Consider the following 23,896-nt stretch of genomic DNA (forward strand, 5'->3'; position numbering starts at 1 on the left):
ATATTACAATATTTAGCTTTGCGTGTTGCGTACGATGGAAAATAGATGGAATTCGTTGGATCTAAAAGAAAAACGTTATATCGTCTTATGGAACATATTCTTTAAAGAATATCATTTCATTATCTTATAACGAACGATCTACCGAACATAGAAATCTGACGTTCGTTTAACGATTAATTCGAGCTAGATTACTTTCTCTCCTATCTCGTTAATTTCCTTTGAGTGTCCTTTTCGAGTGAGCTCAACTATTTCTTAAGTGAACTAAAATAGCAATTAATCACTCGAGTCGCCGTGAAAATGAAAAATTTTCCGTAGTACGGAATAGCGACACTGATTGCATCGCGGCGATAGAGAAAAAAGAGGAGAGAAAAGAGAGAGAAGTAGAGATGATGAAGAAAACGTGTGTTCCTTGATCAGGAACATCCGTCGCTTTTCGAATTTTTAAATAGATAAGTAATTATATTATAATTATATAAGAAGATTTATAAGAGAATATTCAGGGAGGAAAGTGTAAAATTGGTAAAGATCTTTGACGCTCATTTTTAATGATAATCCTACAATGGGGAGGAACGAATGATTATTAATTTAATAATTTAACGAGCTCTCTTTTTAGGATTCATGGATCAAGAGCTAGCTCTCTTCGTAATGTTTCTTGAACAAATCCTGAATTATTTATTATATTAATTTATCAAACAATATTATTCGCTTTTAATAATAAATTAAACAATACACGTTAACAAAGCGAACGGCGCGCAAGTTCACCTTTGAGCGGATATAAAGGACCACTAACTAACTACTAATTAAATCCGCAAAAGAGTATTAACGGTAAACAAAGCTAAGCTTATGAGCCGTTCTCGCGAACGTTCAACGCTTTGTAACCACTAGCATATATAGTCCCATCGTCACATCGTTTCCTCTACTTTTTCATCCTCCTTTGAAGAATTCCGTTGAAAAAAATTTTCAGAGAAGTTTTCTTTCGAATTTCTTTTCGAATGACAAACGAACGGTTTCGCTAAACAACGTCAACGTAGTAATCAAAATTCTCTTCTCTCTCGGTTTAGTCGATGAATGTGTTCGTACGAGTGAAAAATTTTTTATAACCTTTCTCCCCCGGTTCATCGAGAGCCGTTTGAATTTTAATCGGACATGTTCGTGTTATCGATCGCAATATTCCCAGTTTATTATATATTAACGAACTATTTCGGGTTGAACGAGGAACGTTCGTTAAATGCGTTTTTTTTCGATTTTCTTCGATTCGACAGAGAGATTCATTTAAATAAAATTATTACATGATATTCTCGCTTCCTTAATTCACATTATTTAAAAGAATCTCCGGTTTTTCTTTTCTTCTTTTTTTTTTTACAAAATAAAATTTTAAAAGACCGAACGAAAGATTCGAAGGAGTTCGATGAAATGTAATACATAGGTCGATAGTATACTATGCTCTTGGAGCGGCACGTACTCTGACGTTAAAGGGCGGAGAGTGTACCGGTAGCACGCGTGCTCTTCTCCAGAGGCCTCTTTCGTTCCTTTGGAGGAAGGAGAGAAACCGTGAGGGTAAGTTCCATACCACTTTCCCTTTTTCCCTTCTACCCACCTTCTGCGCGTTCTTCCATCTCCTCCTGGCATTGTGCGACACGCAAAAAGAGCTCGTCTAGAGAATTGAGAGAGAAAGAGAAAGAGGGATGGAGAAATAGAGAGAGAAGTAGACAGAGATAGAGAGAGAGAGAGAGAAAGAGAAAAGATACTGACACAGCAAATAATAAAAAATGAACCACTTCCGAAAATGAGTCGTACGCAAGCACCCCCTCCCTTTATAGAACGACTACCTCCAGGCGCTTTGTCGGATGGCACTTGTCTTGTCGTTTGAGTCCTTTTCCCAACGTATTCTCCGTCTCCTTTCTCTACCCTTTCTCTCTCTCTCTCTCTCTTTTCTTTTCTTATCTTTCTTCCAGCGATCTCCTTGCTCCACAGTTCTCTTTCGTCCTTACTTTCTTTTTATTTTTCTTTCTCTCTTCCATTCTCCTTTTCTTTTCTTCTCATTTCTACGTGGATCTACGTCTAACGGATCCTCCCAACCCAAGAAATCTTTTCTTACCATAGCTTTGTTAATTGTAACTCCACCTCTTTCTAAAAGTTCTTAGTAGAACAGGGTCAAACACAAAAGTTTGTTTCCATTGAAATACATCTTTGATATTGTTTGTTATGCCTCATTTTTTATTATTATAAAATAAAACCCTATGTATTAATCGAAAGAATGTAAATTTGTGTTTAATGGCAAGAACTGTTACATTTTGCCATCGTTGAATTTCTAATTTCATCGAACTTTACCTCGTTGTAAAAGGAGGAAAGAGGAAAGAAAAAAAGAAACGCTTAAAGCAGGATTCACAGGAGAAAAGTTGGAGATATCTTGCGGACGAGTGTGCGTTCGATATAAAGAAAATTCGATAGAATCCGCGTATCTAGATGTTTGTGAATTCCTAGCTATTATATTTTTCGAACGCTATTATATACTTTTCTTTTTCTTTCTTTCTTCCATCCTTTCCCTCACCTCCTATCTTATTTCCCTTTCTCCATTACTTCCATTTTTATCTAGTTTTCGCGTGCGCTCACTCACCGAAGGGAAAAGCTTGGTGGAGAAAGTATAAACGTTTCGTTTAAATGCTTACGAATTTTAGTATGTCGTTTCTTTTTTGAAAGAATTTCTACGTACATATGTAGAAATGTATTTAAAAAGTATTCGGTCCAAGAGATGGTAAAGAAAAAACAGACTTTGTAAGAGATTCGAGTGTACCAAGAGAAAACGTTTTCTCTTCTATTGCAACTGTTATCATATGTAGCGAAAACTACTAAATGAAGATACAATTAAAAGGATAGTCAGAGGGTTGAAAACAAGCGTACAGTTTTCGTGAGTTTGCATATTAAATTATACGCAGTATACGTTGGTATACGAAATCTCGCACATTACGCATTACTTCCTTTCGACGTTAACACGTACAAGTTCGTAAAATAAATATTATGAGGTTGAACGATATGCAATTTGGATGTGTTTATTCGTAAGCAGTTTGTGTGATAACTGTCCGAGAGACGTACATTAACGATACACGAACATTTACGAATAAAAGTAGAAATTTTTCGTACGTCGTACGCCTAGTACACCTTGATTCATCATACCACTCAACCGATGAAACTTACGGTATTTCTTTAGTCTCTTGGATAGTCCGACCAATAACCGACTTTACCACTTATCGATACGTCGATCGATAGGAGCCTCGGCTACTGACAGCTGTCGTTGCAATTTATTTCCGAGAGTTTTCGAATCTACAAGTCCATTTTATTTCCACGTTTCACGTAAACCAACGAAAAAATTTTAAAAGGTATCGTAGATTACGCGATAAAATCAACTTCGACACTGTTCGAACCTAACTAAAGTCAATCATATCATTTTTATCAGATCGACATGGAAGATAATTTGACGTGGAAAAGTTTCATTAAAAAATAAATATCAAATTCTTCAATCTATTTTATATCTTACGGTGTAACGCGTAGATATACCGGCTTAGCGTATAATAATATCTATCGTAAATCCTTCGATATTTCTTGGTGTATATAAAACGTTATTACGTTCTCAGCGCGTACCCGAGATTATTAACTCGAAATTATATTATATCGCGCGTCGGCATATTTTTTAGGGACAAGATCCCTTCGGGAAAAATATAATGAGAAAATGCGACTTACGTTCCATCCTCTATCCTTTTTCTTTTTTATTTTTTTTCTTGTCCTCCTTCGTTCTCTTTCTATCGTTCTCCTGCGTTCTAAACGTTATCGAACAGGAAGAGTACAAGCAACATAGCGTAGTTGCTATACTATTTCCTACAAATATATACAGACACATACTCCCTCTCTCTCTCTCTCTCTCTCTCTCTCTCTTTCTCTTGTTCTTCTAGAAGGGCCAGAGAGAAACCAACCGGTGGCGATTTGTGCCGGGAGGGAAAGAAGGTTGACCGCGCGAGAGGGCGGACAAGTTTACGAGGTTGGCAGACGGGTGCATATTTAGTAAGTCCCCGGAGGGAATGAACAAAGAGAAAGACGATGGAAAAAGAAGAAACGTAGAAAAGAGAGAGAGAGAGAGAGAGAGAGAGAGAGAGAGAGAAAAGAGGGTGAGAAGCAGGTATATGTGCGTGTGTGAGAAAAAGAGAAAAAGAGAGAGAACGAGATTGTCGTAGAGTGCACGCATAAAAAAGGGGAAGCGGAGGAGAATGAAGTGGGGAGGAGGTCTCCTTGGGTGTGCGAGTTATATCGGTGGATTTTTTCTAGAGCGATAGACCTTTCGCTCGCGTACATGTGAGCGGGCGCTTCTCCTTGAGGACCCATTCATGTGCGTTTATGCGTGGCTGCGCGTGCACGGAAGGAGAAACACAGTCTCAAGTAGGCTGTCTTTCTCCCCTTTTGCCACCCTCTCTCGTTCTATCTCTCTTTCTCTTTCTCTTTCTCTCTTCCTCTTTCTTTCTCTCTTTCTCTCTCTCTCTCTCTGTCTCTCTCTCTCTCTCTCTTTCTCTCTTTCACTCGCTCTTTCTATCGAGCGCGCGCGTGCTCATTGAGGGAGAATGTGCTCAACGGTGCGTATTGATTTCACGATAACTCGCTTCCCAGCGTTAGAATATTCTCCTACCTGTAAACGTTCTTCGAATAAGAATATCGCCGATGTTCGAATACGATGGCTCTTGCACTCGCTCGACTATTTTACTTGGCGAAAACGTCTTCCGATAGGTCGAACGGATTACACAATTCAAACGAGTTACTTTAGTTAAAAGAGACATCTTTGTCGAAAGCAATCAAACCGTTCCTTCTGTTTTAACCGAGCGTCCGATCCACGATCAGAATCGTTCGAGCTTTCAAGGATTACGAAAAGCTCGCTTATCGTTGGCAAAGTTTTGCTACCAGCTCGCGAAGAGGAATTTCCTCGCTGTTTCGATTTGACTCGTTGCAACGTTAGCGCGAAGGAGAAGAAGGTGAAACGAAAGAATCGAGAGACAATTTACCCTTTGTTTTCAATTTCTCACACTCAAATTCATATTCATTGAATTTAAAGGAATTAATGTTTAGCTTCTATTTCACTTTGTTATTCGAATTTTGTCTCATTATTATTCCGAATTCAATACCATCAATTCAACATTTTAATTTTCTAAAGAAGTCTTTGTTGACGTTATTTCGAACTCGGTAGGCTGTGATTATCAGAAATTTCTTTTTATTTTCCGCGTTATTCTTATCCTTGTTTTTCTGTATATAATGCTATGCGCACTTTATAATAGCGCACATATCCAGCGTACGAACGTACGCTTTAAATATGAGAGAAAGAAGAACGAAGGATCGGGTTTTCGTCATTTATTTTATGAGAAATTTATTGAAAAATGGATTTTCGAGGAATTATCTTGAATAGTCATGGCATAGAAAAAGCTTAAACGCGAAGAACAAGCTAAAGGTGGAACGACTAAGGACATCTTCATCAAGGAAGGCAAAAGGATAAACACACTCTTCCTTTTTCTTCTTCTTCTTCTTTCTCTACTTTAACCATGGTACGTCTCAACCAATTCCCATTAAGAAAATCGTACGTTTCCTCTAACATTCTCTATGATCGTTCCGAACCAACTTTCTTCTAAGTCTTTACTTCTATGACTTCTTCGTTGCTGCTTTTAAATCGTAAATCATCTTTGACTATGGTCCTTTGAAAAAGGAGGGCGTACGATTCAATCGTACGGATAAGTTTCTCGGGATTGAGAACTTTATCCTTTTGTTATCGCATGCTTTAAGTGAAACTGAGAACATCGTGATTAATGTCCAAAGTCTCGAGTAAAACGTTCTTGAAAATATCGAAAATTTTCTATCGTCTTTTCTTTCTTCTCTGTGAATCGTTTCATTGCTATATCGAAGATCATCGATACGATGGAATTTCGATTATCACGCGAACCGTTGTCTTTCGTTTTGTAACTATCGGTTGTTATCGTCTTTCTCGATAAAAATGAAATCACCTTGAGTTCATTCAGTTTATACGATAACGACAAGCTAACGACAAGCGATATGCATTTACTCAAATGACCGTGCGAAAAAGATTAAAATTACAATCGTACTCTTTCGAAAAGGTTAGCGAGATCCAGTTATCCAGTCGGATTTCTAGAAATTCAGTATCGCCTGTTCCTTTTGTGCGACTGTTTAAAGAAACCACTTTGCAGTTTTTCCATAAAACGAATACCTGCTACCGTTCACGTCAATTCGCTCGAGAAATTGTTTTTGCAACGTGCTCGTTGGATTTTCGACTGTAAGTTCGCTCTGGTAAGCCTGCGAAATGCGAACATGTTTCCTGTCCTAACGAGTTTTCCGCATCCGAGAATAGTTATACCTTGCCAAAGGATTTCTCTTAGTTACACCGGGATTTTCTTGAGTTTCTTCTTATGAGGATCTTCAAAGATATTTCTTTAAGGGAACAGCCAATGCCAGAGCTCGACCTATAGCTCGACGATAAGGTCTTGAATTAATATCCACGACTATAACGGTTTAATATCCTTCGAATCTCTTACGAACTTTGATTCGCCAAAAGATTGGATTTATCAAGATTTCAGTCGCCTGCACAAGATGTGTCATTTCAGAGTGAATAGTTTTTCAACTATCGACTTTTACGTAATTCCTATCGCTATATTTCTATATAACATATCAACCTAGATATATCGTCTGTGAAAGGGCATACTTAATGTCACCAAACGATCGCGAAGTTAGTTTGCATTTTGTTGGATCGACGCGTTTCATATGCATAGAATACTCGATGCGATGGGGATTCTATTGGCACAAACAAAAACGTCCGTCGATATAATAGAACGCTTTGCTCGAGCTATCTCCTGCGATCGAAGGAAATCTATCGATCGCGATGCTCTCCGAAAGCTTTATTTCATTTCTCTAGACGTTGTAACTCGGGCGCATTAGTACTCGACGGTAGTATTTGATTTAAAAAATATCGATACCATCAAGGATTTTCGATGCTAAACGAAAACGAAGATTCGAAAAGAAATCCAAGAAGATCAACGATAAACTCAACGAACTGAAATAATACTCATTTTCTTAACTTAACCGAGATCGAAATTTTACAAGTACAGATAAAATCATTTCCTAGAAATTCTTTTTATATCGATCGATAATAATCCAGGAACGATTATTTGCTTTTTTCTTCATTTAACATACATTATCTAATACAATTTTTAATATCATTATTATCGATTAGCTCTCTTAGAATTTACTATATTTCAATCGATCCTTTTATTAATAGCAATAAATAACACGTTTTTCGTAATTATCGATTAACGAGAACGATAAGAATTTGTTCATTTTCCTTAACGCAATAAACAAAGTTTTCTTCCGCTTCGAAAATAGCTGAGAACGATGGACGATAGAAACGTTCTATGCGAGGGTTTGGTGATTCTCGATTAACAACTTCCACGGGTTGCTGCATCGCTCTCAAGTGCGGTTCTCACGAGTCGAAGGTAAAAGGGCTAAGAGAGTTTCAAGCTTGGCCGAGGTGTATGGTTTGAGCGCACGTATCAACTTGCCCTAGACCTTACTTCTCGTTGTTTTACTTAAGCCTGAGCTTGCATTTCCGCGTCCCCGTAAAGAGACCTCGGATAGTCCAACCCCTCCGGTCGTGCAAAGCGCCAATGACCCCCATCCAACGGCTTTGCTGCCTGGATTCGAGTGTCCTTCTCGTTCCCCTCCTACACTTTGTCTCTCTCTCTATCTTTCTCTCTCTCTCTCTCTCTCTCTCTATCTTTTTCTCTCTTTCTCTCTCTATCTCCATCTTCTCTTTCTGTTCTTTTTCTTTTCTTCTTTGTTTTTTTTTCGTTCCTCTTCTCTTGTCTGCTTTACGAATTTACCGTACACGCTAACTACACCCCATCTCGATTTCACCGTTACGATAAAGCTGTTCTGACCCCAGAGCGTGTAAGGCGGTTCCTACGTCGAAATAGAATGTACGAGAAACACGCGAGCTGCATCTTACGAACCATTACGAAGCCGATACTCCGAGATACAATTTTCAAGATAATCCGATAAAATATTTTCCTGATGATGATACGTGTATACAAAGTAAAAACAAAACCGTGATTTTAACGTAATGAGAAAATATTTTTAATAATTCAATCGAGAAAAATATTTTTTAGTATTTAACATAAGGATTATAACTATTTCATTGCTGAATATACGTTATTACTTTGCTGTTTTAAGCGGATAAAATGTACGGAATATGAAATTGAATTTTTATTTTAAGCCACCTCGTTATTCGTGTTTCTCTGAAAAAGATCCAGGAATTTATTTCTTTTTATTTTCTATTTTTTTTCTGGTTATTTTATTTTTCATTATTCCTCGCACCGTGTTCGCAAGAAATCGGTATGTATGTACTTCCAATGACATGGGCTGGTTATGTGCACCGGACATTTGAAACTTGGCACTAGCGTCGATCGCTCCCGAGTGGCAATGAACCGGGAATTTGAGGCTTTTTCTCACGTTCGTACGAGTTGCCAAGCAAACACGATACGCTTTTTATGATCGTTACGGAACGGTGTGGACACAGTCCAGGTTCGTCTGGCAGAGCAGCGACCTGTTCTACTGGCATATACGCTTCTCTTCTTTTTCTTTATCTTTTTCTCTATCTCTTTCTCTCTTTCTCTCACTTATTGGTAGAGAAAACTAGAATCGAGAAATGAAAGAGAGAGATGGGCAGAGAAAATAAACAAATGGAAACGCAATCCCAAAGCTTGATTCACTCTGCCACGAACTACCGTGTCCCCTTTTCATTAACTCTACCAATTTGCCTTCGTTCTCTCTATCTCTTTCTCTCTTCTCTTTTCTCAACTCTCAGATTCTCTAGCAATACGACCAGAACGTTTCACGCTCGGCGAGGTTTTGTTATTTGACAAATATATATTTCTATTTTCTTTTTCTTCTTCTTTTTCTTCTTCTTTTTTCAGCAATTAAATGTAATATCCTATGTTGTAAAGCAAAAATCTCCTCAGCTCGAACGATTCCTATTCTCTTGAAGCAATAAAACATCCAGTACAGGACTGGACAAAAGTTTCTAGGTGATTTTTAAAAATCAATTACTCCCTCCCTTTCGAGACTTTTTAGATTAATATTCTTTTCAGATTTTAAAGCGGCAAGTCTAGGAACTTTCGGTTCATCTCGTATAACGAAAAAGGCGATTGTTAATAAACGTCGAGTGGGAATCCGTTAAAATTTTAGTAGAAAAAGAAAAAAAAAGAAAAAAAAAAGAAAGAAGAAAGGAAAAAAGGAAGAAAGTAATGTTGTTTAAAGAAGTTCATACGGTAAAAAGAGGATCAGAGTTTCGGCAGGAACTCCGTCGTCGAAGCCTCACGATGGCTTAGATGTCGCGAAGGGTGCGCTTCCGAAGCGCAACCCCGAACGTCCTGCGTCCCTTGCCCTCCCCTCCCGCCGAATTAGGAATTCGATCGACGCTGAAAGTTCCAGTCGTAGCCACTGGCTCGATGGTGGCGTTTGCGTCGCGACTCCCCCTCGTAAACACAGGCCTCGTGAGAGAACGCCTGATGCCTCTAAAATCCTCCGACTCGTCACCCGTCGACCTCTCGACTGAAAAAAAGAGAGAACGAACGGATGGAGAACCACTGCTTGGAAAATCGTCCTGCGTCAACTTCGTTTAGCTGTTTAGTGAACGTTAGCTTAGGGTAAAAAGATAACGAAGTAGATCGTGTTATCATTCGTCAGCCGAATTTCTTCGTCGGTCATTTCTTTCTTTTCTTCTGTTTGTTTTTTCTTTTTTAAATACACATGACGTTTGTACAATGTCATAAGACAGATATCCGGATTATGCTTTTTTATCCGTGACAACAGCAAGTTAAGTTCGTCTTGGAGAGCTCTATGGAAATGATTCTGACGTACGTGCTTCGATCTCCTCGGTGGAGATCAACGACGTCTGTGCGCGCACTCGATCGGTGTCTCCCCCTACTTGCGTACGAAAGGAGGCTAGTAGTAGTTTCCGTATTATACCGACACAACTAAGGAAACTGACGTTCGATTGAGATACCGATTGGATAGGACAAAGTATTTAGGAGATTTTCTTAAGAAAAACAAACTATATTCAGTATTCTGAAAATTGTTTGTATAACAGACGCGCGTGTAAATATCTATATATCTATATCTTGCAAATTGTTCGAAAAGGAACAACGTTAACGTTGCCTCGTCGAAAGGTTCGACTTTAAAGCAACCTAACCGAACGTTACTCACACGAAGACGAGAGAGTCCAACGGTTGGACGGAGAGTCGGAGGGTCGTCGGTGTCGAATGGAGGGGCAAAAGCGTTAGGGGTAGCGAGATACGGGGCGTATAGAAGGAAGGGTAAGTTAGGGGAAGTAGCAGCGTGGGTGGTGGAGGCTCGGTAGGAATGCTGGGGGCGTCGGCGGTGGTGGAAGGTAGTTTCTGGGTGGTGGAGGGCGCGGATCGCCGTCCGCAAAGTCGTGCGTTCACCCCGTGCCGCGACGACAACAGGGCGTCGTTCGTTCCGGAGCGAGCGACGCTGCCGCCGAATCTCATTCTCTCCCTTTCTCTCTTTTCTATCTTGCTGTTTCTATCTCCCCCGCACGTTTTCTCTTTCTTTCTCTCTCTATTTTGCTCTCGTTCTGTCTCCATCTATCTTTCTCGTTCTCTTTTATCGGTCTACTTGAACGGAGAGAAAATAAAACGTTCGTTGTTCGTTTACGCGTCGAACGCTAAAGGCTCGATGTAACGCGTTCGTTCGGTCGTTTTGTTCTGATCGAAAGGGATCCTCTCCGTGAAGACTCCGTGAATACGCTACGTTCTCGAAGATGAACGAAGGGAAGAAGAAGAGAGAATGGAGCAACATGCGCGAACGTGCACGTGACTCTTGAGGAAGGTTCGTTCACGTGGTAGTAGTGCTCGTGGTGGTGGTGGTGGTGGTGGTGGTAGTAGTACTAGTGACGGTGGTGCTAGTAGCGGTGACGGTGGCGGTTGTGGTGGTGGTTCCTCGAGTCTGGCTTGCTCGTGTGGCACTATGCAACGCGCTGGAATGCGTCCTAACGAAATTCGAGGTTAGATACGCTCGGAGCCTTCGCCGTCTCGCGAGGGGTGTTGCTAGAGGCGCGGATCTTCCGAGTGGATCTCTTTGGAGTGGGGCTTAAACGGGGGGTCGAAGGGGGTGTTGGCCAAGCGACCTCGGCTCAAAGTGTGTCTCGCTTGGGCGTGCGAGGTGGGATCGGTGTTTCTGGACTTTAGTGTCTTTCCCATGTCTGGACGCTGCCGAGGAGAGCTCGTCGAACGAACAAGATCACGTGCCGTCGAAGAGGAACCATCGGATTGGATTTTCGTCGTTTTTAGTGATAAATCTTACGACCGCCTTACCAGAAAAATCGACATTTGGTGATTACTGCGTTTTGCTCGAGAAGTGTCTTGTGAGATTTCTCCGAGAAGCGTAAAAAAATATCTTTTTTCAAGTGTTCCGACCGATCGTATCGTAAATCGTGAGAAGCTCGAAATTGTGATTTGTGTTGAATAAACGCAAGGAGGAGATGGTGGAAGTTTGAAAAAAGGAAAGAGAAAAGAGAAAAAAGAAAAGGAAAAAGTAATTCAACGGCTTGTCAGTGAAGTGCTTCGATCTAAAGTGTATACACGAAGCTTTTTCACAGATTCGAAGTTACGAGGTATGCACATTCAAAAAAGGAAATAAGTTGAAGTGATCGTTAGCTTTTCAATCGTATCGTACGATTTGAAACGTGGATTCCCGCCCTACGTTGCTAGGACGAACACGTGAATCAGCCCTTAGCATTTCGAATCGATCCGGTATATTCCGTAGGAAACGCACGAACGTAGTTTCCTTGAGAATGCGAGAACATCTCGCAATTCTTTCGAAAAATTTCAACTTTCTTGGCTCGTCGACATTTTCGCGATACGATCGCGTGGAGAGTAATCTTTATTGCGTTAAAATAAGAAATGTGAAATTATAAAAGGATCTCTTATACGTCATTTTTCGGTACTAGGTAGAGTTACTCGATTAATAGAGTATAACATTTTAATTGGATAATCAACCTGCATAGATTACTACGACGAGTGTACTTAAATATTGCATTAAAAGTCTAACGTAGAGAGTAATATCCTCGGGTGATATTAAATTTTGTGATAGCTGACAAGTTACCATGAATCTGTCTAAAAGTTTGTTAGTTCTCCATGTGTACTTAATAATCTTATGTATTATTGGGTCAATGTGTTAACATCGTTATTCTGTCACGCCCTGTTTCTGGAATATTTCATAAACGTTTCCTTTAACGTCTCTTCTTCGTAAAACATTTAATCATTAGGTACACAACTTTTAATTCGCTTCGAACACCTTAAAGAGGAGCCCCGAAGTTTTAACTTTGCTCGCGAGGATGACGAGACTATCGGGTTTCATGCGATGGATCAACGTCGCTTTCTAGAAACTCGGTTGGAGAACTTGTCGAATTTAAAGCTCATTGCACGACGAAGTCAGCCAATGGAAGAGAGTTTAAGGGTTAAACGTTCAAACCGCGAACTAATCATCGAGATTGAACGTCGAAACGATAAGAAGACTCCTTTGATCGTCGAGTTATCGACGTTACGGACAAGTTTACTGTATCGTGCATCCTTTTCAAAAGTCGTGCTTTAATACATTTCAACCATGATAGAAGGTCGTATCCTTATTGTAAAAATGTCGGGAGGTCATCTTTAATCTTTAAAATCTCGCTCGATAAACCGACCATATATTTTCTTCCTCGATCATATCGAATAGAAACGATTCATCGATTTAAGTTTCTTTCTTCTTCTCGTTCGTGGGACCGATTCAAACTTATTTTCACGATTTACTTCAACGGCAAATAAGTCTGTTTACGTAACATTTAATCATAATTTTATACATTAAGCTAATTAGCATGAAAAATCTCGTTTTTACACGAACAGCAAATTTACTTTCAAGAGCACCGACGCGTTTAGTGAATTAAACGTCGGTGTTGAAAACTCCGAATAGTATCAGTTTCGTTCACTGTTACTCGATGTAAAATATAAAGACAAACCGATTTAATATTCTGTTAATATCTCATATTTATAGAAATTCGAATTTGAAGGTTTTGTGTTCCTTTTATTGAAAAATAATCTGGATTAATTTAATTCCCTCGTATTGTAGCATATATTATATGATATATCATAGGGACGAAGAGCGACAAATTTTCATCATAATAAAAAGAAAAAAAATCATAGTGATAATCACGCAGCGTTATTGCTTAATGGAACATTGGTTCTTTTATACGGATGAGATCGAAACTAAATATTTATATATATTAAATTACTTTACAACAGATATTCTTAACAAAGTAACATTATTAAACGACACAAAAAATCTAATAGACGACTCGAATAAATACCACGCGTTTTTGCGAAGACAGCGATCTCATTCTTCTTTACGAATAATTTCGGTATTCGTTGACGTATAAAAAAATAAACCACATTACGGATGACACAGATAACGAAATAAAATATTTGCAAAGAGCAACATTATGTGCGATGCTATTTTTTTTACCTAGCATCATGGTATGCTAGATAAACTTTAATAAAATTTAATTTAATTTAATACTTTGTACTAAATTAATATATTAGATGGGAGAAGCGAATAGGTATATCGAAGATATATTGTTCTTTGAGATCTCGAGGAGAAGTGCTAGTAAATACGAGATAATAATAAATTTCGTTATGGATATTTCATTATATCAAGGGATATGATTAAATTGATTTGGTAGATTTTCTTCGAGGAACATTATTTAAGAGAGTATTACGAATGGGTGGGGTCACAAGGTCATCGGTTTGGCCGTATCGGCGTTAACCAACGACGGAAAGGAACATCCGTGGCTCTAATTAAAACCGATCACGCTCGAAGATGTAGTCGACGAAATTGATTACCCATAATTGGAGCTCGACGCGCTGTAGCCTCTAGGCGACTTTGCGGTTTGACAGACGGACCATATTGGAAGTTTACGTCAGTAAGTTCCTAGGAGCTGCCATTTGCAGGTAGAGCGCGAATTACGATGTGAATCATGTAAATATCATGTAGAAGCAAAAGAGCAAGACCGACGTTGAAAATCATTCGGTATTACGATGCAAATTGTTATTCGATAGAGAATTACCACCTTTATCTTGAATTCTCAATGAATTTTTCATGAACAATAACTATTATATAGAATGTTGACACAAATTCTTGTTTGGCTTGGTTATATACATAGATACAACATACGAGGACGAAAAGCTAAGTTGTTTACTCGCGTAATATCGTGATCGCACATATGTATCTGCGGCTCTTACGGTTTACCACCATTACAGGTGGTTGGTAAATTTCATGCTAGCTGTAACAAGAGGATCAAGAACATATCGCTCTTTTGCTACACGTAGCACTATCGACTCGATGGTAAGAACATAGTAGGTATCTCTCAGAGTTCTCACCTATGACGTCGTATTCGAAGGATACGTGCTCGAGAGAAAGCTGCTTAAGAAGAACTATTTATTTTGATAGTCTATTTGAAATTCAATAGTCTTCGATACCCAAACGATCTCTCGTAGTTTGAAATTTATTCTGAAATAAAATGATCGGCATTTAAAAAAATTTCCAAATCTTCTTATTACACGTTCTTTCGTTCATTTGAATATAGAATGAAAAATATTTCTGCGATTGTACGTTTAAATCGCGAGAGATTTTGCAGATAGCATAAAACGTATAAATTTGCACTGAGAAAATTTTTAAGAGAAGAGGTGCCTGCTCCTCTCGATTTCCCTGCGCTCTCGTGCCACTCTCCTACGTTCTTATTTTCTCAAGTATCTGAGGTTGAGTGTAAGAAAAGCTGAAATAAGCTACGCAGAAATACTAATGTATAGTTCAACCGAAATTCAATTCAAGAGCGTACCACTTAACTTGTCTTTGAAGGATTCGCGAAGTTTCGTTCGAGGTTCACCGAAGATAAATAAAAGAAAGAGACTTTCCTTGGAAAGAAAATGTCGCATGAAATTCTAAGCGAATAAAACAAGACGGAAAGGAGGAGAAGAGAGAAAGAGAGAAATAAAAAAGAGCCATCGAGCTCGACGAGAGTCAACTAAATATTTTTCGTTTTTTCCTTCATTATTTTTTGCATTATTCTTTAAAATAATGCTCGAGAAATCGATTAGATTTTTATAAAATTACAAGTATCGCGATTATGATGGACTAAGAGTAACGAAATGCCGGCTGTTTTCCGCTTCGTAAATGTGTATCGTTCGCCCTCTGATCCGTGTTAGATCGATGCCCTTTTCGAGAGAATTATGACAAACAGTGCGAAAGGGGAGAATCGGTTTCGACGGTCGGTGTTATACTACTTTGCTCTCGGAATATTCGATCCAAAAGGGGGAGGACAAAACGAGCGCACGTCGCGTATTTCACGCATCCGTCCTTCGTAAGCGATTCCGCTCGTATCGACCTGATCGTCGATTGGTTATCTCGCTCTAGACATTAATGACATTGTCATAGAAAATTTATATCGAACGGATTTCGAACGTTACGAGACTTCTTAAACTACATGCCAGAATATTTATCGAGAGTATCGTAACACTTTTCTTTCTTTCGATCGTTTTATTTCTCGTCATTGGAGAGATTTATTTGATCGAAGGATCAATAAATTTTTAGTCACTCTAACGTCGTTATACCGTTTCATTCGTTCTCGATCTGTTAGTCGAATTAAATGTACGTACCGAAAGTAATTGATTATATCGATATAGACATGTTAAATTGGAATAGACCGGTTGAATTCGCTTCAACTTTCAAATTCACACCGTCACTCACGGTTTACTCACTTTACGAGTCGTCATTCCGCCGTACGACAAGGTATCGCTCTTCATATTGTAGCAACAACGCAATATTTGACTGCTTTAAACCCACCAACGGGCAATGTGCACGCTTGCAACACGCATCAACAAGAATGAGAGGGGCAGAGAAAAGAGAGAAAGAGAGAGATAGTCATTTCGTGTTGCATGCTTGTAAAATGCACGCGAAAAAGCGATTTCTTCGATGCAAATTGCCACTTGACGAACGTTACATATATACTCTGCAACGATACCCTGCAAAAATACGTCCCAATTTTTGCGCGATAGTGCACAACGAACAAATAGTATTGAAAAATATCGTATTCCATTGAGAGCCATCGACGATGCTTTCCGTTTCACTCCAAATAGATCGATATTTCTGAAGCTGGTGGTGGTAGTGGCACCCATCGATGGTCTCAACGAAAAAGGACTCTTTCGAGTAGCCTTCTACGACCACACGCGCTTCTAGAATGTGCCTATCAAACTATATACGTATATTGCGCTTTTATATACCTTACCTAACGTACATCGTCAGATTTTCCTTCGAGAAACTATCGAGGAAGAAGGTCCTTCTGCGATATTGCCTTCCCAACGTTTCGATTTCGAGAAGAGCAGGAAATTATTTCTCTCTGTACTTACGTCTATAGCGTTGAGAAAATTCAAGAAACGAAAAGCAAGGAAATCACGATTTCAATGTTTCTTAATACGAATTTGGTAAGACCACGAAGTAACATCACGTTTTGCTCGTTATACCATCATCCGGTTTATAACCATCCGGTTTCTCAATTGGCTCGAGACATTTTGCAATTAATGTCAGCTTTGAGAATATCAGGAAATTCGGTCTAACAGTGATAAACAACAAAATCTAGAAGGATAACGTTAACGAAGAAAGTTGTTGAAAGAAGTTGTCGTAGCTTTTTGTCACCAGTAAGAAAGGAACAAAAGAAAAGAGATATATCCTTTTTACTCATTTCTCCTTTCGCAATCGTTAACTTCTCTCTTTAACGATCAGATAAAGTAACATGACTGCGTAAAAGAGGAGTCGCCATTATTCGCGTATCGTAAGATTATATTCATTTCTTGGTGTAGGTACATTGAAGAGTTTCTACGCGTTCTCGCCGTACTCATCCAGGAGACATTCCACTTCTTTATTTTCTTTCTTCTTTTCTTTTTTTTTTTTCATTTTATTTTCTTTTTATTTTCTTCTTCTTTTTTCAGTAACTCCTCTAGTACTACCTTCTTCTCATTTCCGAGTAATTCCACAGCACTCCCATTATCGACAAGCTCCAGGCACACTCAACATAAATTAGCGCCGAGTGTACGACGTATCGAGGGGCACTTTAACACCGTACTTTATTCACACTATCTTCATTCTATCCTTCTGAGAGAAAATCATTGACGATACCTACGCTCCTCTATCTCTTTTGAATGATTAACGTGAGACGAGGAGTTCTGACAGGACGTACGTAGATGTATGTATATATGTTTCTACGATACGAATGACATTACATCCTTCTTCCTACGAATTATTTCCCGATCAAATTTTTATGACAACTCGAACTAAGGGACGGAATAAGAGATCCGTACAGTTTATTATTCTCGTAAAACTGTTTTACAGGGATCTAACTTTTTTTATGGCATTCTTGGTTCTCCCCATTAGATTTCATTGAACGTTCTTTCGTCCATGGAGAGAGTAACATGGACAATTTTTTAAAGAAAAAATGTATGGCATGGAAGAGAGAGAGAGAGAGAGAGAGAGAGAGAGAGAGAGAGAAAGAAAGAGAGAGGAACGCAGGTAAATATGCAGGGATGCTTTTAACACGACGAACCGTAGTCATTTTTTTCGACTTTTAACTTCGTTTTATGTCGTACAATTTTTCACAGAGAAAAAGTTTCATCTTCGAACGTTCATCTCTCGTGTATGTCTCCATGTATTCAAAGGTATACGATTCTAACGAGAATATTTAACGATGTAACTTCTGCTTAAATTTTGGATTGTGCGGATCAGAAAGTCGAGTTTTCTAAACCCCTGTAGTCATTGAACGTTATTTAGTTTTTTCATTCCTACAACAAGGATATCGCAATAGCTATAGTATTCACTGACAATAAGGAAACTAGGCCGAGCAATGTCCGAGGGACGCGTATATTGCGACCGGTTGACGTGTAGCGTTTCGAAACAATACTACAACTTTATACAGGGTGATTAGAATATTGCTAGTACAAGCTCGCGTGCGATAGTGAATCATTCGCCATACAAATGTTAGCGATGTGCCTCGATGTACGCCTTCGTAGACTCATGCTCGCCATAAATTAACACCACACACGGAAACATCGATTTACACGCGAATGACACTTTATTTCGAATTTCGTTGGTTGATTTAGCATTCTCCACGCCCAATTACGTGTAATCTCAAAATCGTGTCAGAAATTTCGAAATATAGTAGTAAAAGATTTAAAAAATTTTTCTTTTCTCTCTACCTGTCTCTCGAGTGCTCGAATTTGGATCGAAGAGAAGTTTTCACCGTAATTACCTATATTTATTTGCGTTAACGATCAATACCATTTCCATTCGACAGATTTGAAATGTTATAGATCGCTTTGTTATTTTGTTTAAATCGTACCGTTATGTAATGTTCGCCGTAATACCGTATTAGGTGAAACGAGATGGAAACGGGAAACTATTCACAACTAGGATTGATCGATCTTAACATTGCATTATTGCATCGATTCATGTTTAAGCTCGGAAGATTTAACCGCAGGCAAAGGGACCAATTTATAGTGGTTGAATTTCTATTTGTGAATGATATCAGACTTGTTTATACAGAGAAAATCTCATGAAGAATGAAATATATTTGTTTTAACTTATATATCTTCGAACATGCGAACATGTATTATTCAACGGAATAAGGCGAGCGAATAATCGTATCTACGAAAGTTCTAACATAAGCATCGTCTTATTTTTGTTCCTCGGACTTTATGTAGCAAGATACATAATCTAAGCTCTCCTCACATATTAGACGTCTCAATATTCTTCGAGCACGGTTAACCTCTTCCTTCATTCGCCGGAGTAATAATTTTCCTTCAACGTTAAACTTGTTACCTACCGGAGATATAGATGTTTTCCTAGCCGTATAACATGGTAGGAAGGAGAGGATATAGTAAAAATGAAGTTGCTCTCCCTCGTCGTCAATCTTGAAAATATTATACACTGCGGTGGCCTTATGTCAGTAGTTCCGCCCAGTCACTGATCGGACACGAGAAGATTCATTGGCTAAGTCGGCCGCGAAGCTCGATAAGGTGACTATTTCTTTCTTTTTTTCTTCTCTCTCTCTCTCTCTCTCTCTCTCTCTCTCTCTCTCTATCCCTCTCTCTCCTTTCTTTTCTTTCTACTATTTCTTTTTTCTCTTATGAAAATAAAACATATCTCGTTTTTCGCCAACAAAATATCGTCGATCGTCCGATGCGTTTTTCATATTTTACAGAGGGAGTAAAATATTATAATGTTTCGATCAAACAAAAATTTTATTTTATCTTTTCTGGGTAGAGGTTTTCGTTCGCTTCATAAATAATCTCGTATATTTCATTGAAATATTTACGTTACGTTACCGTGTACGACGTTATCCTGAAATTTTATTATATTACACTAAATTGGACGAAAATATTATAACGGAATATATATCAGATGAAAGGATTGCGTAAATAGAGACTAGAGAGAAAAGAGTATCGGGTTTCTTTAATTATGAGCAAACATAGTTAGCTCGTCGTGAAAGGAAAAGGGAGGTTGATGATGGTGTACCGCTCAAATATTCATGGATACGTGTTAGGAACCTACCAAGTTAAAATTCCTATTTAAACTTGTTTATTGGGAATAAAAGCGAAATAATACGAATCCTCATGGAAAATGTCACCTTCGTATAACGGCGAAGCTTCGGGCGCTCGTAAAGTTGTTACAGCTACCTTTCGAATTGTCAATATATACGTCGAGTCGTATTATTCTACGGAATATTATCACCGAAGAACATTGTTTTAAGAGGCTAGTAAAAACGTTGAGTGTCTCAAGTTTCGCAGATGCATCGAGTTCACGTTCGAGTAATAGCGGAAAATCGCCGCATAAATGTGAAACGTATCGAGAGCGATGGTTATACCGACCCATGAATTTTAAAATACACCGTAAAGAAGACGTTTTCCGTTATCGTGTTTTTCTTTTTCCTTTTCTTTTTTTCTCGTTTTCGTATTTTTTTTTTTTTTTCGTTTTCGTTCTGACAAAAAATAAAACAATCGAACGTACGTGGTAGCTTACCGAAAGCTCGTTACGCCGTAGGAATCGTCTGAACTATGCATTTCTATTCCTGGAAAATTCATCGTCGAAAACGTTCGATTGCGAGCAACGAAACACGTGCTTTCGATAAAGAAGAGTAGAAAAAAAAAATTGAAAAAAAAAGCGTTTCCTCACTTTCATCGAACGGATCCTGCAATCTATAGATAAAAGCTTTCACCGGAATGGCCCGTCGATGATATTAAAGCTTACACCTCTTAAAACGATATCACATTGGAAAGTCGTCCGTGACATGTTTTCTCCGCATTTTCGGAATGTTTTCGATAGGAGCTTAGCTAGAAGCGTATAATCGGTGGTCAGCGATTAGGGTAGGTGGTTGCGCGCGCTATGCCGAATCGACGGTACTTCCGAAATGGACTCTATTCGATTTGTCGAACAATCTGCGGGTACGGTTCCGTTTTGTCCGCTCTGGGACCAGTCGAAGTTCGTTCGATCGGGAGAATCGCTTCCCTCCTATCGATTTTTCTTGCGTACATTAATTATTTTGCCGCTTTATTGCGCTTTATTCTGCCTACGTTCAGCATCGTTAAACGTTGAATTTTTAACGACGAAATGCTCACGAACGGTAATTATTGATATCGATTGTTGCCGGGCGAATTCGAAGAACTGTGGATTTAACAGGGACACAAGACGCAAGGAAGAGATCGACTGGTTTGTTTGACAATACCAATAGAAGGTAGTTTTGGTTAGACGCAACCGTTAAGATTTGATAAGCGAATGACGTATCGATGCAACGTAGCGACAAGTGATGTATGTAATACGAGAGGAATATATAAACAGGTCGAAATGCGCTCCAAAGTCGTCGTCTCAATGCAATCGTGAAACTGCAGAGATTTAGATATAGCGTACCCGATCAGAACATTGAACGATCCCTGAAACAGCTAGCTAACCCTGAAACATATCTTCGTGAAACCGCACTGGATAGCATCCAAAATTAACCAAAATCCGTTCCGATTTACGATAACGATAGGTGTCTATTTTTCTTCCCAAGAATAGATCCCTGGATCCAATTAATAGAGTCTATCGCGATAGATTAAAGTTTGTTAAAGCTAATGGTTTGGTAAAGCGGGCTATAACGAATAAGAAATATCGTATTAGTTTGTTAAAATTATTGCGAGTCATAGAATGGTAGCAAGCACGACGTGTTAATCATTAATTATTTTATTACAGATATGTAGTACTAGTAATAGTCGAAAAGGGAATATCGAGGAGAATTATAATAAATGTTTGATATTGGATTTATTATTGTACATCGACTTCGATCATTACGATAACTTCCTACCATTCACGCTTATTACTTATACCGGTTAGAACTATCTGCTGATGGTACGAACGAACCTATAAGAACTTTTATCTAACGCTTCGAATAATTTCCGACTGCTGAATAAACGTTATTGTATTTTTCTCGAGCTTTAAATAACTTTCTAGTTAAAAATAAAAAATTTACTTGTATTTTCCTCTATATTCGTCACGTGACATACGTATTATTTTAATATGAAAAAGTTGCATCGATCGATCGTTTTATTCAAAATCATAAATGTAAAATGATTGGATATGATTAAAATTCGATAACATAGAAAATCTGAACGAGAATAACTTGGTGCTTTGAGATGGCACGTACATATAATGTAGAATAAAGAGTCAAACGAGGTACGTGGACCGATTTGAACGAAAACATGTACACGAAATTCGAACGACCTTGTCTGCGAGCGGTTACCGTAAATAAATATTTGTTTTGACGATCGAACGAACGAGAAGCGCACGTAGCGTGGAACGAAACGAACGTTTAGCGATCCAAAATAACGCACGTCCAATAACGGTGGTAATATCGTAACCAAAACGCCGTTGGTGAACGCGATTGTAATTGGGTAAAAGAAAAAAAAAAGAACAAAATATAAAAAAAGAATATGTTAGGTAAAAATCTTCGAGGTCATCGAGCCAACGATACGCATTAATTTCCGTACGGAGGACCGTCGAGAGAAGTGTCACTCGTTTCGAGCTTTTTCTCAGCGTTTGCTAATTAGACTCCCGTTCCCTTTCCTTCTACTTACTTTCCATTTTCACCGGTCGACTTTAACACAATTTTAATTATTGCTCGCGCAAAATCTCTTGGAAATTTCGTTAACCCAGCTATTTCTTACTTACATCTACGTGTACCCGTTATATATACATACGTAAGTGTACCCAAGCAATATATATAGATACTCTTATCTCGATTAATTATTATTAAATATAATAAGACTGACCGTGCGTCGATCAATTCGAATCTAAAAATCCTCGTTAAGATTCTTAGATATTCGTCGTTGTCTCACGGAAGATAGGTAAGTCGATCGTCCCGTTTCCCTCAACATCTTCCTTCCCATCATCGAAATGCGAACGAGTTCCTTACAGAGAATGTTCACGATCAATCAACGTAGATCGAACGTCCCGATCTTGGTGACTCGTTGAAAATCGACATTAAACTGTCCATGCATCAAATTCTGTCTGCGGCCTCGGTTCGTCGTCCTAGCATGAATACCAAGTAGTTACGCGCCGACTACGAAACGACCAAAGACGAATGTCCTTAAGCATTTGTCGTCGAATTCCAGGAAGAGCACATCGTCTATCCGTCGACTCTGTCCTTTAACATCGTTCAAGAATTCCAAGAGAATTCCAGGATTCATTGTACGAACGATAATCGATCCAGTAACAATTTTCCTCTTTCCTTTCGGAGCTTTGTATTTTCGTTATTTATTTTATTTAATAAAAAAAGAAAAGAAAGAGAGAAAAAATATCAAAACCTATCCTACGATGATAGGCATTAACTTTGTTTGGTTTATATTTCTCATCGTTACATCGTTGTCTATATTTCATTGGAAAATTTACGTGTTAGCCGACGAAAAGATTTCAACTGACGAGGTATCGTTCGCGTTCGCACAATACCATTTGTTACAGTGAAACGTACCCCGCTAGACAGCACAGAATCCAGCTAGTTCGATGCAGCGAACGGTGAATTGGAAATTTTGTTGGACATGAAATCACGAGACAGAATGATTCGCTCGAACGTGCGCATTCGTTAGTATTTGCTTAAAATGTACATATGATCGAGCTACCTATGCATGTACGTACGACATAGTATGTACATCCTTAATTTATTCTTTTGCAAATTACATTTATTTCTTATATCCCTGAGGTCGAAGCTACTCGTGCGAAGATAAATCCATTTTCTTCGTGTAACCTAATTATCGTCGCTCTGAACGCGTTGTTCGTTTGCTCGCTCGCTCAGGTAAAATAAATTCCCTCTTTACGATCTTGTGACCCTGCCATCGAAGCGATCCAAAGAAAAAAAAAAAAATCGAATAATACACTACACAAGATTATACATTTTCAATACAAAATTTACAATTTCCTCTAGATTAATCGATAAACGAATGTTCCGTTCATTTTTCGTTTTGTTAATTACCACACTCGGTGTCTTCTAACCATGAAGCAAAAATAGAACAAGAGCTCCGATTTCGATTTTCTTTTTTACTTTCAAAGAACTGTAACAAAAAAAAAAAGAGGCGAGAAAAGAGAATACTATCTCTTAAATACATTTTATTCTCTCTTTTTCACGAAGTTCATTGTTACGTGAAATTGCTCTGTTAACATTATTTTATCCAATGCC

General features: G+C 38.6%; 1 protein-coding gene and 1 long non-coding RNA gene across 2 annotated transcripts in view; one reads left to right on the forward strand and one right to left on the reverse strand.

The window, feature by feature from the left end:
- The window catches only part of LOC127071582 (uncharacterized), a 101,237-nt gene that overhangs the window by 13,835 nt on the left and 63,506 nt on the right, over window positions 1-23,896 (reverse strand). The gene's annotated exons all lie outside the window — the stretch shown is intronic.
- The window catches only part of LOC127071418 (uncharacterized), a 318,282-nt gene continuing 305,439 nt past the window's right edge, over window positions 11,054-23,896 (forward strand). The window contains exon 1 of the mRNA XM_051010676.1: window positions 11,054-11,728. The gene's annotated coding sequence lies outside the window, so the exon portion shown is untranslated. The remainder of the gene's footprint in view (window positions 11,729-23,896) is intronic.

This window comes from Vespula vulgaris, chromosome 1 (assembly GCF_905475345.1).
Source record: "Vespula vulgaris chromosome 1, iyVesVulg1.1, whole genome shotgun sequence".
NCBI classification, from domain to species: domain Eukaryota; kingdom Metazoa; phylum Arthropoda; class Insecta; order Hymenoptera; family Vespidae; genus Vespula; species Vespula vulgaris.